Here is a 14,780-nt window from a genome sequence, read left to right as displayed (position 1 = left end):
AGGGGTAATGTGATGGTAAAACAGCTGGCTTAACACACCCTCTAGAGTCTTAGCCTTAGACTGCTCGTATCCATGCTATTAGGATAGCTGGTCTATAAGGTTGACTTACAACCAATCATCAATAAGGGTTGTTTGGACTGATACAAAGTGCTCACTAGAATAGTGAACATTATATATCAGGCCAACTTCTCACATTGGTGAGCAGCGGTTGGGATTTGAGCTTGCTGTTGTTTTACCACACATATCCTAAGAATATCATTTGAAAGATCACATAAGTACTAAAGGTACATATAACTTAGCTTAGAATACTCTGAGTTCTACTGAACCAGCTGTTGTAGCTCCTAGGGCCTAGCACACCCTAAACTACAACTCTAGCCAGGGATCAGTAGGCAAACAAATAGTGTAGGTAAGTGCACCACTTACACCTCACTAGAAAAGCATGTCTACCCATGGAGAGTCTTCAGAGACTCCCCTTGTGGTTATTGACCCTCCACAGGTCACTTCAAGATATGCAGCTCTCAGTTTCCAGGAGATGAGACAAGTGTGTACCTCCAGGAAACTGAAACAGGGGTCTAACCCCACCATTCCCTTTCTGATAGGTCGCTTAGAGACATATGATGCGAGAAAGATTTCTCAGCTAGATGGGAATATGCCAGCCTTAGAGGGTACCACTGGGGATCCAGACCTCCACAACACTGTAAATTCAGTTGAGGAGGAGGATCCTGAGGAACTCTCTGGGGATGAGGCAGACAAAGGTCTTGAGGTAGTCAGAAGGCTAACTAGGGCCAACATAGACTTGCTTGGGCTAGGATCTGGGGGACCCCCAGTACTGACCCTAAGTAGGCCTAACCTTGGAGTTAGGAGAGATAGATCTCTTTCTAGGGACTCCAATAGATCTCTGCACTCTAATGCCTCTTCTCAGAGGAGAAGGAACTCTCCCCAGAGGAGATTGACTTCCCCTCAGAGAATAGAGCATGAAGCCAGAATGAGACAGGCTGCTCTGAGGATTGAAAGGGAAGAACTTGCCCTGGCCAAAGAAAAGCTTGCATTTGCTAGAGAGCAGCAGATGAGTGGGTTAGCTCCCACTGGTGGCAGCAATCTCCCAAGAGATAGAGAGAAGGGTTTAGATACTAAACACCTGACAAAGATAGTGCCCCCCTTTAAACAAGGGGATGACATCCAGAAATGGATGGCTGCTTTGGAGAGGGCCTGCACTGTCCAGTGCATCCCCCAAAGTCAGTGGGCAGCTATACTGTGGCTCTCCTTTGATGGCAAAGGTAGAGATAAGCTCCTCACTACTAGAGTTGAGGATGCTAATAATTACCAAGTCCTGAAAAATGCACTGGTTGATGGGTTTGGCTTAACCACTGAGCAGTACAGGTTGCTGTTCAGGGATACCCAGAAAACTCAGTCTCAGGATTGGGCTGACTTTGTTGATTGTGCCACTAAGGCTTTGGAAGGCTGGCTACTGGGTAGCAAGGTTACTGACTTCACAGGATTGTATAATCTTATTATGAGAGAGCAAGTTTTAAATAATTGTCAGAACCAGTTATTACACCAGCACCTGGTAGACTCTGATCTGACCTCTCCACAGGAATTGGGTAAGAGGGCAGACAAATGGGTCAGAACCAGGATTAGGCCTAAGAACCAAGGTGGTGACCAGAAAAAGGAATCAACCAAGCCTCAAGAGAAGGGTGGGAATAAATCTTCAGATCAAACCACATCAGGGCCCCAAAAATCCTCTGAGGGGGGTGGGTCCCAGAATCCTTCCAATGCCCAGAAGAAACCTTATTGTTATCCCTGTAAACAGGTGGGTCATTTGAAAACTGACAGCAGTTGCCCAAAGAACAACAATAAGGAGAACATACCCCCAAGTAACATTCCCAAACCTCCTGTTACTACTAGTAGTAATCCCCCAGGTGGTGGGAGTGCCCCCAAGAATTTGGGTGCATTTACTTTGGGAGTTCCTGGGGACTCTGGCCTAACCAGGTCCCCAAACTTAGATACTCTTGTCTGTGAGACTGGCATGGGGTTTGCCAACTTCACAACTTGTCCCAACACTTTGGGCAAGTACAGACAGGAGCCCCTCATCAATGGTATAAAAGTTGAGGCCTATAGAGACACAGGGGCTAGCATCACTATGGTGACTGAGAGTCTAGTCCCCTCAAGGCAACTTTTACCTGGTGCCTCATACCAGGTGACCAATATTGATGGAGTACAGAGAGATCATCCCATGGCAGTGGTCAATCTCAGCTGGGGAGGTGTCACTGGCCACAAGAGAGTGGCAGTGTCACCAAACTTGCCTGTAGATTACCTACTGGGGAATGATTTAGAGCTCTCAGCCTGGGCTGAAGTAGAGCAAGAAACCCATTCTAAAATGGTAAACTTCCATGGTAAGGTTAGTGGGGCAGTGATAGCCACAGCCCCAGTCCAAGATGTCCTCCCTGAACAGGTCAGGAGGGCTGTGCCAGTCACAGCCCAATCTCAGACAACTTCCTTCCCAGAACAGGTTGTAAAGGCTGTGATGGTCACAGCCCACACCCAAACTGAGCCCCCTCCTGAAAAGGTTGGGAGAGTTGTGATGGCCACAGCTCAAACTCAGACAGATGATAGTGTTGTGAAGCCTGAAACTATGGATCACTCCACTCAGACAGAGAGCATTGAGGAGGAAGAGAAATCTCCCTCCCACCAGACTTTAGGAAAGGATCAGCCTCCTCAGGGAACTGATCTGACCCCTTGTGAAGAAACTGCCACAGAGGTAATCAGGCCTAGCCTGGCAGAGCCCCTGATGTCAGTGGACCCTTCCAAGGTGGGACCCAGTCTGGAGCAGGTAACCTGCCCCTCTCTACCCTGCCTCAGTCAGCCCAGGGCTGTAGAGGTCAGGGAGGCCAGTGGTGGACCCCAAAGGGCCCCCTGTCCAAAAGAACTTCCCAATCAACAGATTAAGGGCACTGAAGCTAGTAATCCTAGCCAAGTGAAAATAAAACAGACTCCTGAGGGATCCCCCTTAAATTTAGTTAGGGACCTCCCACAGATGGACACTGTTGGGCACAGCCAAACCTGGGACCTGAGGGCCCCAAACCTGACCTGTCCCTCCAGTAAGCCAAACAGAGGGACCCAACCTCCAGCTGTAGGTAGCCAGAGGTTGACCCTGAGAGCCCAAAACAACTCAGTCTTTGAAAGAAAGGCCTCTATGGTAGAAAATGATTGGAGGAAGCTGAGCCCAAAATTAGTGGAGCCCCACTTCAGTACTCCATTTCAGCACCAGCCTTTTCCTTTGCCAAAACACACCACAGGTAGAGATTCCCTATGGTGGAGACCCTCAGATACCCTTAGGGTGAGGGATTGCTCAGTGGACCATGAGATAGGGGGTAACCATGCCAGTGCTGGTACTTCCTTATATGGCCACTCAGGCAATATAGGCTTACCTGGCAAGGATAGCCTTATCTCCTTTCGTTTGGGGGGGGGGGGGGTTATGTAGGAAGGTAGATCCCTGACTATGGTTGCCCCCAACTTTTTGCCTGGTGTTTTGCTGGTTTTCTGACTTAGTTGACCTGGGGCCCTGCTATTCAGGACCCCAGGCCTACTGCTCTCTCTGTAAAATGGATTCCATGTACCCTAGGTACATATCTAATTGGATACTGAGTCACCTTATCAGTCCCTGTACAGTGTACCTTAGGTACCCAGGGCATAGGTGTACCCAGGGCCTACCAGGGGCCGCAGCATGAATTATGCCACCCCTGACTGGCCATCCAAATCTGACACAACTGGCTGCACGACAGCTGGGGCAAGGTGGTGTAATCACCCTTTGCTTTAGATATAGTATGCCTATATCTAACCCTAAAATGGACACACAGATCTCCTATCAGTCACTCCTATGGCAGGCCTTGACAATCCTGAAGGCAGAGTGCTTGGAATCGTGTGAGATAGTGCTCTGGCATGAGCTGAGCCTGTCTGCGGCTTTCGGGATCCATCCCTTAACCGTTTCCATGATATCGCATACCATATACTCTTAAGTGCATTATAATCCTCGCGGTTATTTGCCAACTCTGGTATCGCTTTATCAAAACATGTCGAGTAAGGTGTCATACGAATTGGAATACTAACCCCTCGCCAATTCTGGCGACGGGGTTAGCATTCCACCCTTCTAGAGGGACACGACATGTATGTAACCTGTAACCCCGGTTAAAGTCAGACATAGCCTTAGCTCCACAAAATGGATGCTGCCACCGAGACACAAGTCTGCCCTCCTGCTGCTGGGAGTCCTCCCAGAGCAGGAGGCAAGGACAAAGGGTTTCCTGTCAGGGGCGGTGCCAGCACCGTCCCAGACAGGATTTTGTGTATTCTAGGTAGGCAGGGCTTTAGAGGAAGGTGACTGCAAGTGGCACCCCGGTGCTCACTGTGCATAGGCCGGCTGAAACCAGTCCCAGGGGCACTCCAGCCCTTGGCCTGGGGAAAGCCCGCCAAAGGAGAGGGGTGTAACCACCCCCCTCCTAGTCCCACCCATAGGGCAGGACTTAGTCGCGTGCCAGCCCCTTTTTGCAGGATAAAGGTAGGAGCAGGCCCCTTCCAAAGCAGATCATCTTTGAATCCTGAAACTACTTTCCACGAAAGGAACTCAAGACTCTTCCCAAGATTCTCCCTTGTGACTAAGGAGTAGTCACCCTGCAGCAGCAGGCACCAACCAAGCATCGCGGTTTGTTGCCAGTCTCTCCTTCGGATCAAGACTGCTCCAGCACGACGAGAACCGGCTTCCCTGGCACCTCTGACCTCAACCTACATCATCAGCCCAGCTGTGATCCGTGGGTGTGACGAGACCTCGAGGGACCGGCCATCTTCAGAAGTGCACGATGCTTGTCCAGCACGACTCCCGAGTGACCCTCGACCGAGTGCTTTGGGGTAAGAGAAGCCCCGACCCTGAGCAGCTCCAGCACCGAAGTTCAGCCCCCCTGCATCCACGAGATCTGCGTGGGGCCCTTCTGCTCTTTGCTGCCAACCGCGTTGTCCAGGTCGCTTGCCCGTCGGCTAGTGACCCCTTCACGACGCTCCACGACGACAACTACTGCTGGTCTGGTTGCTCCAGACTAGCCCTTGCTCCCCTCCAACAGAGGAGCACCCTGGACCCTCCTGGTCCACTCAAGACGCCATTTTAGGTCCACCGCGTGGGCCTTGCATTTGCCAAGACTCGTTGCCCAATCCTGGGTCCAGCGACGTCGACAGCAAGAACCTTCGTGGGACAGCTCGCACCTCCATCCTAGTCGCCGACAACGCCTCCTGGTCCGAGAGACTGCAGAGCCCAGCAGCGCCCACTCACCTGGCTGAGGTGACTTCGTCCGGTGCCATCCTGGTGCCCACTCAAATCACTGGCTAGTGATTCAGAACTTGGTCCCCTCTGCTTACAGGTTTCTTCTTCCCTGATCCAGGCTTGGATCACTCCGAACTTTCTTCACTGGCCGCCTGCTAGCAACTCTTTCTTCAGGCTCCTGGATCTTCAACGAGGGTTTCCGACGCAACTTCAACCCTATGCAGCCGCAGCCCCTGGGCTAGGTAACCTGAGTACTCCGGTGCTCCAGCATAGTCCAACACCCTAAGTGTTCGGATCCACTCTTGTTTTCGACCCACCTAGTCGGGTTCGCCCGAGAACAGTAACTTTGCAACTGCTAGCCTCCATAGACTTTTTCCCGCCTTACGCGTGAGAGTTCCCACTCTGCACACGACATCCACAGGCCTCCTGCAACTAATCTAAGTGTTTAGCATTGTAGGACTAGCGTTTCTAAAGTCTATGAGAATAGTTACTTACCTGCTAGTAGTTCGCATTCCACTTTTGTAATATATGGTTTTTCGTGCCCCTAGGGCATTTGTGTAAATTGTGCGACTTAAAGTATTTTCTTAAGAGTTTTGTTATGTGCTTAGCTCCCTGACTCATAAAGAGTTCAGGGTAGTCTTGTTATAAATAAATATCTGTTTATTTTTATAACAACTTGTGTGGTGTCCTTTCACTTGGTGTTCAAGGGGTAATGTGATGGTAAAACAGCTGGCTTAACACGCCCTCTAGAGTCTTAGCCTTAGACTGCTCGTATCCATGCTACTAGGATAGCTGGTCTATAAGGTTGACTTACAACCAATCATCAATAAGGGTTGTTTGGACTGATACAAAGTGCTCACTAGAATAGTGAACATTATATATCAGGCCAACTTCTCACAGCCACTGCTAGAGGTTACATAATAGACTTTGTTTCCCGGAAAAGGAGGAAAGCACTTATGGAGGCCACACCCACTGTAAAGCAAATCAAGGCCCTAGGGCACGAATACTTTACCACAAATTGACCTGATACACTGTCCAATCTCATTAAAACGAAAATGCAACATAATAAGCAATCCTGGGACAATGCTTGGTATAATCTCCTTTAATTCAACACCAAAATGTATGGTGGCCGGAATAAAGCAGGCAAATCCCTAGCCAATTATCTTAAAATTATAAAACGAAAATCCAAAATTGTTGCTATCACAGACAGCATAGGAACCAGATTCTTGATTGTTTCAATGAATACTAGACCTCCCTCTACACTTCCGAGTTGACTCCTTCCTCTGCTCAAATTGATTCTTCCTTTCAAACCATTCCCAAACCCCCTGAGAGCTACATTGATCTTACATAACTAGATAATCCAATATTAGAACAAGAAATCAAAAATGCCATTAATCTACTAACCAAAGACAAAACAGCAGGTACAGACGGCTTTACTATACGTTTTTTCCTTCACTTTAAACACTTTCTGGTCCCTCAACTGTTAATCATTTTCTAACCACTGGTGAAACACAGGGGTCTTTCACTCAGGTGATGCTATGTTTGATCCCTAAAAAAGACAAAGACTCTTCTCTTTGTAAAAATTGCAGGCCCATCTCCCTGATTAACACAGATTGTAAGATCTTTGCTAAACTACTTGCTCTTCGACTTAATCAAGCAATCCCGGACCTTATCAATATATATCAATCAGGGGTTGTAAAAGGGTGGTCTATCACAGATAACTCTAGAACTTTCCTTAACCACTGCGCTGCTAGGCCTTTAACCTGTGCTAAGCCTTTTTTTGGCTATTTGGGGTAGTTCGCGCTTAGGCCTCTGTAACTTTTTGACCACATAAGGTATCCATGCCAAATATTATTTTTGATAATCAACTTTATTGATTGTGCATAAACAAGCAAAATTCATTGGTTGCAGATCAGCAATTAGCATATGTAGTAGACCAAAGGCAATAAAAGATACAGGTGCGGTCAGTCCATTCCAGTCCAGCACCACACCTTGCATAGCAGTTGCAGAATAGCGTAGAACATAAGAACAGCAGAAAATCATGGTGGTATCATATTGAACCATTTCCCCCACATTTGTGGAATAATTCTGGGCACCCCGGGCTTCAAATAGGACCTCCTCCTGGGTCCCGCACCAATCCACCCCTCTCCTCCACCCCCCCCAGTTGGCGCCTTGGTCCGTGACCAGTGCATTGCTATGTCCCTCTTGGCCACCGGCACTGCTGTACCCAAGAGACGTTTGTCCATCCTAGTACCATCTAGACCGTCAAAGACCCCCAGCAGCAGCCTCAATGGATCGTGTGGGACCACCCATCCCAGAGCCTGTGTATGCTCCCGCTCCACCCCCCCCCGAACGCCACTATCGCCGGGCAGAGCCACACCATATGGTAGAAATCCGCAGAGGCCATGCCACATCTCGGGCAATCCGAAGAGGGGCACAGTCGGGCATAGAATAACCGCTCCGGGGTGAGGTATGCCACGTGGAGGTAGTATATCTGCACCAGGCGCAGCTTGGAGGACGCGGTCAGGGCTCTGGGCGCCATAAGGGCATCTCTCCAATCCGCCTCCTCAAGGGGCCCACTCACCCCTCCCAGCGAGCACGGAGCCAGTCTAGGGAGGCGGGCCATTATTCACCAGGGAGCGGTAGATGCGGGACACTCCTCCCCTGCCCAGATTCCCCATCATCACCTGGGCCTCTAGTGGGCTAAACTCTGGAAGGGAAACAGGTGAGGAGAGGGCGTGACATAGTTGTAGGTAGCGGAAGTGCTGGGCGTGCGAAAGGGTGTGGCGTTGCTGTAGGTCTGTAAAGGAGCGGATATGGTCCCTCACCCAGACATCCCCGAGCACCAAGACTCCAATCAGGTCCCAGCGTCGGAACCCTTTCAGGGACGAGACCTCCCGCAACCAGGTTCCATGCCAGAGTGGTGTCTGCCGAGTGAGTTTCCGGTCCAACCCCACGTGTCGCAGGGCAGTACGCCAGGCCAGGAGTACCGTTCTGGTGACCGGGGCCATTGTCTGTGGCACCGGACTGCCATACAGAAGTGCCTGAGCCTGTGGGAAGTCCATCGCGTCGAGTTCCACCCGATGGGCTGGGTCAGACCAGCCGCCCGCATACCAGTCGTGGATAACGATAAGTTTAGTGGCAAGATAATAAAGGTGGAGGTGGGTCACCCCCCATACCGCCATCAAAGGGGGGGAATGCGGCTGTGTGCTAGGGATATAGGCGGTCGCCTGCCTCCCCAAAGAAACCGGGTAAAGGCCCCGCCGAGTTCGCGGAACCAAGGGTGCGTGAGGTGGATGGTGATGTTCTGCAATATATAAAGGAAACGGGGAGGACCATCATTTTGAAGAGCGCGCTCCTACCCAAGGGGTTGAGGGGGAGAACCTGCCATCTCTTAAGACCTGCCTTCATCCGGACAACCAAGGGCGTGATGTTCAGGGCCCACTCAAGCTCCGGCAAGAGAGCCACCCACACCCCGAGGTACTTGACGGAATGGCACCTGAGGGGAATAGTCGACTGCCAGTCGTAGCATTCTCTGGAGGGGTGCAGCGGGACCAATGTGGACTTGGCCGCATTGAGACGAAGTCCGGAGACCTCCTCAAAAGCCGAGAGGACCTGTAAACACCTGGGGCCCGATCCGCCAGGTAGAAAAGCACGTCGTCTGCATAGAGAGCTATTTTGTCTACGTGGCTCTCATTCCAGGTCCATCCCCGAATAAGGGTATCTCGCCGGATGAGCGCTGCCAGGAGCTCCATTTCCAACGCGAACAGGAGTGGCGAGAGGGGGCATCCCTGACGCGTACCCCTACAGATCGGGAAGGCCTCGGAGAGCTCTCCATTAATAAGCACTCGGGCTCGGGGGTTGGCATAGAGGACCTTGATGTGGTGGCAGAACGAGGGGCCGAAGCCCATCACACCCAGCATGGACTGCAGGCAATCCCAGTTCACCGTGTCAAAGGCCTTTTCAGTCGATCACGGTGAGCCAGGGCCAGGTGGAGGCGACGGATGCAGTGGCCGGTACCTCTAGCCGGCATGAATCCGCACTGGTCGGGGTGGACCAGCTCCTGCAGGAGAGGCTGGAGCCTCTGGGCCAAGACTGTGGCAAAGAGCTTAATCTCTGTGTTGATCAACGAGATGGGGCGTTAGTCGGCACAGCTCAGAGAAGGCGGCTGAGTCTTCGGGATAACCACTATCGTGGCCAGGTCTGACTTGGGGCGGGGGGGGGGGGAAGGAGCTAGTCTCCGCTACATGACGAAAAAGGTCAAGCAGTCGGGGAGCCAAGATGTCACGAAAGGCAGCGTAGTATTCCTGTGGGTACCCATGGGGGCCGGGCGTCTTACCGGGGTGCAGGAGGAAAATGGCATTCTGAACCTCCTCCAAAGTAAAGGGGCGGTCCAGGGCTTCAGCAGTGTCTTGGGGGAGAGAAGGCAGTCGGGCGTCAGCCCTGTCCAGCAGGGCGGTCAGCAGCGCGTCCGAGGGTCGAGCTGCGTAGAGGCGCGTATAGAAGTGTGCAAAAGTTCTTGCTATGGCCGTGGAAGTCACATGGAGGGTGCTGCCATCGTGCGCTCGGACCTCCGGAATAATGCGGTTGATTTTGGGGTAAGAGACCAAATTGTGGAGGAGCTTGCCGTTCTTGTCCCCCCAACCATAGACCTGCACCACCGACGAGCGCCACAGCATTTTGGCGGAGTCCAGCGAGATCCGGCGGATCTCTTCGCGAACCACTGCCAGTTGCAGGGAGGAATCCGAGTGCACATCAGAGGAGTGCGCAGCTTCAAACCGCACCGCCTGGGATTCCAGCTGCACGAGTTGGGCCATCTGTTCCGATCGTTTCGCGTGGACCAAACCCCTGGCCAATCCGTGGATCACAGCCTTGCCAGCCTCCCACAGCGTCCCGGGCGAGGGAACCGAACCCTCATTGGTGGAGAAGTAGTGGCTGAGTTCTTGACCAAGGGATTCCACCAGGACGGAGTCCTGCAGGAACCAGGCATTTAGTCGCCAGACCGCCCGTGGACCCGTCGTGGAGGACCCAAGCCAGAGGGAGATGGGAGAGTAGTCGGACAGTCCCCTGGGTAGAATGGCGGCGCCCGAAACCAGTTGACAGTTGGTGGCCAGTAGCAGAAGGAGGTAAATGCGGGAGTGGGTATGGTGGGAGGCCGACGTATGAGTATATTGACTCGTGCGGGGTTCCAGACCCGCCACATATCACAAAGTCCCAGAGTCGATGCCCAGCTCGACAGAGTACTAGCGGAGGTGATCCGGGCCGCAGATGGAGACCCGGTCGTGTCGCGTTGGGGCTATGTGACGGCGTTGAAGTCTCCCCCAACCACCGTAAGACCCTGCGGGAGGGAGGAAAGGACCTGCGTGAGATGCCGAAGCGTTGGAGACGGGAGGGTTGGGGGGATGTAGAGACTCAGGAGGTTTAGGGGCACCCCTCTACAATACCCGACACCACCACATACCGGCCCTGCAGGTCTGTTTCGGCCGCGGTCAAGGTGAAGGGAAGGCCCTTTCTAAGTAAGACTGCTACCCCCGGGACCCTCGTGTAAAGCCGGAGTGCCAGACCTTAGCGAAGCCGTATCGGGCTAGGAAATTACATTGTGTACCTAAGAGATGTGTCTCCTGGAGAAGGAGGACGTCTGCTGTGTGGCGATGGGCAGCACAGAGGATGGCCGTGCGTTTAATGCGATCTAGGAGGCCATTGACGTTCCAGGGGAGAATGTGGAGGGGCCTAGTGAGCGTGTACGCCATCAGAGGGGATGAGACGTGGGAGGGCGGAGGACTGCAGGGGAGCATACCCAACTAGGGAATGGCAGTCATTCAAACGCAGAAGCAGAGGGGAATGCCCGGGGTCGGGGATTCGATCGACAGTGGCGGAGCCCAAGGGAAGGGGGGGAGCGGCCACCCGCAGCCGCTCCCAGTGGCGGCCCGTAGGCGGCCGAAAATAACGAAGTAGTGAACACAAGGAGCTGCATGTCAGGTGTGGATCCACCCGCAAAATAACGCTAGGAAAGAGAGCTGCAACCAGCCACCCGTAGGCAGCACCAACAGCGGCCCATAAGCGGCCAAATAGAACAGAACCAAACAGCGGCCCATAGGCAGTTAAGAGTAGCAAACTGTAGGGAGACAAAGGACTCTCCACCCACCCACACCCCCCAACTCCCCCCACCCTACGCTTCGAAACGGGAAGCATCTGTCGCCCCAATTCCCAAACTACCAACTACCCCACTAGACGTGATGCACTAAACTAAAACGGTTAGTAGGGATCAAGAGTAACAGTCAAGAGCTTGGCTAAGGAGGACCCCCTCCATATTATGGGATGACTACCAACAGCTATGAACAGAAGGAGCTGTAAGTGTGAGGTTGACCATGTGTAGCAGTCTCAGTCCTACGTTAGATACAGAAGATTGGAAGGAGCTAGGAATAAGGCAGGAGCGCGAACAAGGGTAGCAAGACATGACAGTCCGGGCCCCCCCTTAGGAGGTGGACCCTTGATCGTCCCTCCATGGGAGCCGGGCAGGGTCTCGCTCGACGCAACTAGAATGGGCCCACGATGGAACCCATCTGATGAAGACCAGGGATATAGTTTGTGGCGTCAATCGTGCCCTCTCTCCATCAACAGATCCGCGGATCACGGGGCTGCCAGACAGATCCGAGTCCGATCTTGCCTTACGGAGGCTGGCGTCAGGCTATGGGACACTCCCCAGGTTGATCATGGAGGAGGCCAGGGCGGGAGAGGAGGCGTCCCGGTCCGTGGATGGAGGTAGGGGCCTCCGAGGCTGTACCCCCGGCGAGTGGGAAGCCCCTCCTTGGCGGCGGCCTCGCCTGCGAGATCTGTTTCGGCGCCGCTGGGTCTTAGGCGCCTCGCGGTTCTGTTGTGTCGGTGGCCTCCGGACAGGGGAGTGGGCCCTCCTGGGCAGGTGGGGGCACTCCTCCAAGAGCCAGGTCCATGCCGCCTGGTGGTTATCGAAAAAAAAGTATTTTCTTGGAAGAATACCTTCAGCCGAACCGGGAAAAGGAGACCGTACCGGAGCCCCATAGCCCTGAGCTTTTGCTTGACCTCGTCGTAGGACCGGCGTTGAGTCTGGACTTCCCTGGAGTAGTCCAGGAAGATCATTATCCTGGAATTTTGGAAGAGCAACGGGCCCAAATCCCTGGTGGCTTCCTGAATTGCACATCTGTCCTGGAAGTAAAAAATACGAAGGATGATAGGACGGGCCGGGGCTCCGGGAGGTGGCTTCGGAGCTAGTGACCGGTGGCCACGTTCCACCGCAAACCAGGGGGAAAGTTTCTCTGCGGGCATCCATGAGCGGATCCAGGTTTCAAGGAAGGTTGCAGTGTGGCCCTTCTCCACCCCCTCCGGAAAACCCAGGAGGCGCAAGTTGTTCCTCCGCGCCCTGTTTTTGGCATCTTCCGCCCTACAGTGAAGCTCCGATGTCAGTGTTTGGAGGTGGGCCACTTGTGTTTTGAGGGTGCCCAGGTTGTCTTCCACCGTGGAAATACGGGATTTCGTTTCAGCTATCCGCGCCGTGGCATTTCGGAGATCTTGCCGAATGAGGGCCACGTCCACCCTCCCTTCCTCAATCTTACTTTCAACCGAGGCTTGGGATGGGCTTATCACCTGCAGGATGGTGGAGAGATCTCCCTCGGTGGCTCCCTGCGCAGGCGGAGGGCTTGGCGCCAGAGTAGTGGTCCGGCCTAGTGAATTGGTCCATCTTCATCTGAGTCGAGGGGACAGGGGTCTGGGTGTTGCGGTTCCTGCCCATGGCTCCAGCAAGTCAGGCGGCGGTGCCCGGGGGGCAGGCCGCCCCTCAGTGTCTCGGTCAGAGTCCCGGCTTCTCGCCATCGTGGAAGGGAGGCCTCAGCCCCGGGAGCCCCCAGCTCCAGCACAAACTACCCCACAGCGGGCCCTCGTTCCACCTGCCCTCATGGGGCGGGAAGAGGGAGAGGGGGGGTCCCGACATGGCGGCTGCTGCTCCCTCGGCCCAGCCAAGGTGCAGTCTCCCCTCCGGTGGCAAGGAAGGCGAGGACTCCCAGCAGCCGATCAAGATGGGGCAAAAATCCAAAGAGCACACTCGGCTGCACCACCGGCGCCGGGGCACACACAACCAGCTCCCAGGCTCCCCGGGCCGCAGCCAAGACACTCCCATGTCGTCGGGGCCCCAAGCGTGGGTCGCAATCCAGCACCAAGGGGGGGGGCTTGGCACCTCCAGAGGGCTCCCCCAGCGCGACTGGCAGGCTAGATCTCGTGGGGTCCCAGGCCCCTAAGGACGAGTATGCGGCAGGCCGCGGGCGTTCCCTCACGGCCCCGGTGATCCACCAGCAGAGTTCAGGGGAAGAGGCCGGGCAACGCCAGTCCACACTGCAGGGAGGGTCGCAGGCCGTTCAGGTTAATGCGGCAGGCTGGCCCAAAGCAGCCTCAGTTCCTCCTCCTCTCGGGGGCCTTCCAGGCTGCCCCAGCAGCTCTTGAGCAGGGTTCGGGGGGAACACACACTGCCGGGCCCCAGGCACCCCCTCGCCTCTTCCGCCGCAACAGGTATGCCCCAGGTCGTGTCCGGCGGCCGCGGGATCTCCAGGTCGCATGGGAGCACTGCAGATTATTCAGCACCACAGCCGCAGTCCAGACGGCCCCCCCGGAGGTCTCGCTCTCCCAGCCCAGGCGCGGGAGCAATTATGCAGGGGGCCATCCACAGCACTCCAGCAGTCAGGCACCAGCGACCCACAGCCCGTACCACGCCGGGTGGGCCCAGCGGGGCTCGGGGCTCGGGTCCCGGACGCCTTCGGTCACCCTCCTGCCAAAGCGGGGCACAATCCGGTAATCTCAGGCCCACAGGACAGTTATAGTAGCGCCGGTGTGGAGGGAGCGGCGACCTGCCCAGCCAGCGGCGGGGCGCCAGGTCCCACAGGCCACAGGTCAAGGTCTCCTCTCAGGGCGACATGGAGGCTGCCATCTTGTGTGCACAGCAGCCGGAGGAGACGGGCCGGCCAGGGCTATACCGGCCTCGAGGAGCGCGGCCCGCGGCACCAGTCAGCACAGGGCAGCCAGGGGAGTCAGACCTCTCAGTGCAGGGCGCCGATGGCAGCTGCAGGAGACGGATGCAGGGTGGATGATGGATGGGGGGTCCGGAGCACTCTTAGAGTGCGACCGCCATCTTGACGCCTCAAGCCACGCCCCATCCATGCCAAATTTGCGTCCTTTTTTTCCAACATCATGGGGATTCTAAAGGTATCCAGGGTCTGTGAATTCCCCTGGAGGGGACCCAGATATTAGCAAAATACAGGTACATTTTTTTTAAATGGAAAAAAAGAGCCACAGATGAAAGCGTCTGTTTTTTTCCCCTGTAAATAGGATAAAAAAAGGGGTTGTGGTGCTGAAATCACCATCTTCCCAGCTTTTAGGGACAAGCAGATTATTGTCAGAAAACCAATATTTTTTACACAGTTTAGGCATTTTTCTGGGACATAGCCTATTTTTG

Source organism: Lissotriton helveticus, chromosome 3_2 (genome assembly GCF_964261635.1).
Source record: "Lissotriton helveticus chromosome 3_2, aLisHel1.1, whole genome shotgun sequence".
NCBI classification, from domain to species: Eukaryota; Metazoa; Chordata; class Amphibia; order Caudata; family Salamandridae; genus Lissotriton; species Lissotriton helveticus.
The sequence above is the reverse complement of the archived record's forward strand: the minus strand, read 5'-3'. Positions refer to the sequence as shown.